This window comes from Raphanus sativus, chromosome 1, assembly GCF_000801105.2.
Source record: "Raphanus sativus cultivar WK10039 chromosome 1, ASM80110v3, whole genome shotgun sequence".
NCBI lineage: Eukaryota > Viridiplantae > Streptophyta > Magnoliopsida > Brassicales > Brassicaceae > Raphanus > Raphanus sativus.
The window spans coordinates 16,924,225-16,928,638 of record NC_079511.1 but is presented as its reverse complement, the minus strand read 5'-3'; the positions used below and the strand labels follow the sequence as shown (position 1 = coordinate 16,928,638).

General features: G+C 45.0%; 1 non-coding gene across 1 annotated transcript; it reads left to right on the top strand.

Moving 5' to 3' along the window:
• Positions 1–3,264: 3,264 nt before the first annotated feature.
• LOC130497803 (small nucleolar RNA R71) lies at positions 3,265–3,372 on the top strand. The gene has a single exon (XR_008936788.1). It is a non-coding gene; the product is annotated as a small nucleolar RNA R71 (small nucleolar RNA).
• The last annotated feature ends 1,042 nt before the right edge of the window (positions 3,373–4,414 follow it).

Sequence of the window (4,414 nt, the reverse complement as noted above, 5' to 3'; positions counted from 1 at the left end):
CTGAGCTCTCCATACATCAGTCACCATATCATCTACCTCCTCTCTACGTAGGGCACTGGTGGTGGTGTGTATGCATGGTAAGGGCGTGTGTGTATTGGAAGTTGTAAGCACCTCTGTGAAAAAAGGATGCTCTATCCAAAAGTCTCTTTACTTGCTCCTTGGTAACATGGATGATCTCACCATCAACTCCTCTAGCATAGCCAAACTCATCTCTGTAGACACCATATTCATATTAGCTTCCCACTTGAATCTCCTGGATCCATCAGTATGAAGGCACGTCGTCCAAACTCCAACGTCTGTCGGGCGATCGACTCTCTTGGTCTGTCTCGATCGATCCGGATATCCGCCGCGATCGGATGGTGTTGAACGATGTCGATCGATGGTGAATGTCTAGGTTGACCGAAGTGTTGAGGAACTGTATCCTCCCTGGTTGGTGTTGTGGTTGTCCTAGACGTGATTAGGATGTCTGGATGGCTACGTTGCTGTGTGAACATGTTTCTTGGTCCATTAGCAACTTGGAGGATGTCTGCTATGTTTCTCTGGTTATGTGCAGAACTCTTCCATCCATATCTCTTGCATAGCCATCTGTGTCCCTGAAAATCCAAATTCATCAGGTGTTAGTGAAACATTTCCTGATATCGTAAGGTTCATGAGATCTCGGTTGAGCTCTGTTGAAGGTGTCGATCGATGGGTGTGTTGGTGGCGATCGATGGTGCACGTCTAGCTGCACGGTGGATCGATTGAACATGTTGTTGCAGTCTTCCATTGATGAATTCTGAATGCTGGAAGCTGCTGGGTAGAAGGTGAAAAGTTTTGAATTTTCGTGGCTTGAGTTGTCAACCTTTTATACCCATGTGTTGTCCTAATCGGTGAAATTCCGATTTTGTCCTTTAAGTCGTCTGGGTTAATATCGATCGATATTATACTGGCAATGTGATCGATGGACGATGTCATTTGCTGGATGAAGTAGATAATTGATCGATGGTGGCGTTTGATGTCGATCGATTGTGGGAATCGAATTGCAAATTCTGTCATTCCAAGTAATTTCCCAAAGCTCTCTCTCCCAATAGTCTCATCATGTTCTTCACTGTGGTCTCCATTGTGGGAAGAGGTGGCTATGTCTACTGCAAAACTCTCATGAAATCCGCTATCTACCCAACTCCTTACTGAGTAATCATCTCCTTTCGTTGGGTGGGATGGATGGCGAAATTCGGGTAGCAATGATCTGGTAGATCGAGTTCATCATCTGGTGGGTCTATCGATCGATGCTCCATAGTTGTTGTCGATCTCCTCCTTGACTTGTAAGTGTCGATCGATGACGTCAAGTACTGTCGATCGATCCCGAGTACTCTGTCTCATACTCGACTTCACAATGACAAACTGCGATGATACCAGTATCATCTTCCTTTACCACTGATTTGGCTTGTGGTTGCCAAGTTTGACAGGGTCGTAGTGGATCTCTGGATCTATCATAGTCAAGCACATCCTGTTGGTGTTCATGTCACATATGACTCCTACTGTAGCCATAAATGCTCTTCCAAGTAAGAGGGAAGAGTTCCAATTTAGCTTGAATATCTAGGACATGAAAAATCCATAGGGACGATAGCACACCAATATGTACCTCTAGGTCTTTGATGAAGCCTCCAAGTTATCTGAGAGTAATCCACGAAAGTAAAGATCTCTGGTGAAGGCTCTACTTGCAGGCCCAGATGGTCTGCCATGACCTTTGGTAAAATGCTGACTGATGAACCAGTGTCACATAGTGCATGAGGAAATTCAATCCTTTGTACTACACAGGGTATTGCAAACTTCCAAGGATCACTTTCTTCTTCAAAAAAGTAATCCTTTTCCTCATATCTTCTCTGACATTGTCAAACCTTCTTCGAATGTCATTTCAGTCTCCCTTGTTTCTCCGAAGAACATCCACAATCGCTTTGTGAAGTAAACCTCCTCAAAAGGTTTCTCTGGTGGATTCCGATAACTCTTTTAGTGAAACATCAATCTCCTTTTCATTAGCTTCCCTCTTAAGGTTCTTAGGAATCTTCTCCCTTCCTCCTTAACTTTCTTCCTTCAGTTTCCTCTGATGTAGGTGTAGTGTCTGAAGGGTTACCAGTGATTTCGGTAGGGTTAGCTTGTGGTTTCGGTGTGGGTATGAGTGCATTGATTCGGTTGCTGTCTATCGATGGTAGTTGCACTCGGTATGTGAGAGGTGCGTGTCGATCGATAGGTGGAGAAAAGGGTCGATCGATACGGTTCTCTTCTTTGTGTCGATCGATGAGTGGCTCGTTCTCGTCGGCGATATCTTCGTAGGTGTGGGTGGGTGGGTATGGATGAGAAGCCGTGAATTCAGCATGTGTCAATATCCTAACGCGTTGCAGTCTGCAAGCGTATCCGGAAATGACATCGTCGATGTCGATCGATGTGGACTAGTGGGTCGATCGACACCATTGTGATCCACCGAGACTTAGTGAACTTTCCACTTCAAAGTCTCCTTCTTGTAGCTTCTCCTGTTTCACCACTTGCCAGAAATCATCATCTATGATAGCATTGACGTGGTGTTTCCTATTTCCTTCCCATACTTCCTTAGAAGTTCTAATCCTCCTGATAGAGTTTTCAGTCTGGACAATCTGTGTCTCAAGTTTCTTAACTTGAGTGCAGATGATGTCTATCCTCGTGGTCAGATTGTTGAAGACAGAATCAATCTTCCCATTGAAGCCTACTGTAAGCTTCTGCTGACCTTCCAGAACTCTATCAATCATAGCATCAAACTTACTCTCCTGGGTTGGTGGCGGTGGGCTTTGGTAAGCTGAGTTGTCGTAGTTCCTTGTGTTGGTGAAGGGTTTATGATACTGTGAACTCTGGTTGTAGTTACTCTTCTGACCACTGCCAAAAAAGTTTATGTTTCCACTCTGGTTTCCATATCTCTGAAATCCAGTACCTCCAATGTAGTTCACGTCTTCCTCTGTATCATCCTCTCTAGCCTCTCCTTCTTCAGCTGAGCAGACTGGCTGCCCCAAAAATGCATGTAAAGCATCTATCTTGGCTCTGACTTCATTCATCTGGTCTTCCCCGATGGCTGTAACCGATTTCTTCTTGTCAGAGTCAGTGTTCTTGGTGCTGCTGCTGTTGGCTAGGTTCTCAATAAGTCTCACAGCCTCTATTGGATTCCTAGTGTTGAAGTTCCCCTCACTAGCAGTATCAAGAGCCATCTGATACCGTAAGGCGATACCTCTGTAGAAAATGCTTAACAGCTGCACTTCATTGAATCCATGGTGTGGACAGTCTCGCTGGAAGAACTTGAATCTGATCCACGCGTCTTTAAAAGTCTCACTAGGCTTTTGCGCGAAACTGGCGATTTTGCTTCTTAAGTCTTCAGCGCGTGCCTCATCAAAGAAATTACGCAGGAAGGCGTTTTTGATGTCGGCCCAGGATGTCAGTGATCCTGTAGGTAGCTGCTTGAGCCAGTGTGAAGCTTCTCCAATCAGTGAGTATTTGAAGAGCTTGCAGAGTAGGTAGTCCTCGGGGACTACATCCCTATGAATAGCAGCGATAAGATCCTCGAACCTCTCCAGATGGTCCATAGGATGCTCGTGTAATTGCCCAGAATAAGGTATCTGAGACACGAGAGAGTAGTACTGAGGCTTGAGCTCGAAGTTCGGCTTCTGAATCTCTGGAAGTCGAATAGCTGATATGTTGGTGTCGTACTCGTCTGGACGGTTATAGTCTGCCAACGATCGTGTTTGAGCTTCTCCTGTAGCCTCAGCTTCAAGCTCAGGGATTATGTTTCCCTGTGCATCTAGCTTCTGACCTGTTGCATTACGCAGATGACCATCTTGGTCATACAGGTTTCCATTCTCGCCCTGCGTGAGAATAACAATCGCGACCATGCTTCGCGGAGTAGTGTCGATCGATATACGGTTAGAAGTATCGAACGATGTGGATCGGCAAACGGTATCGGTCGACGGTGTTGTCTGAGTGTCGGTCGACTGTCGAACGTGAGTATCAGTCGACGGTGTAACGTTTCTGTCGATCGATGCGGAGCGTAGGTCTTTGCGGATTGAACGTTCCAAGTGTGCAGGATCCTCTGAGAATAATAGTTGATTTTCCTTGTTGCTTCTGCAGCTGCTGGGCATGTACCTGAAAAGACAAGAAAAAATTTAAATAAGAAAGGGGGGTAAAAGAAAAACCTAAGATTAATAAGATTAAATCTAATGGCGATCAAAGCTCCCCGGCAACAGCGCCAAATTAGATAGTGCTCAAATTACCCAGTAGAGCTTACTCTCTCAAATAAAAGGTACAGCTGTAGTACTTAGGGATCGAATCACGAGGAGCTAGGGAACCAATTAAATAAAATCTACTAATCAATCCTAGGCAAGGTTGGTTTATATGATAGAAATGAAAATAACAATTCCTA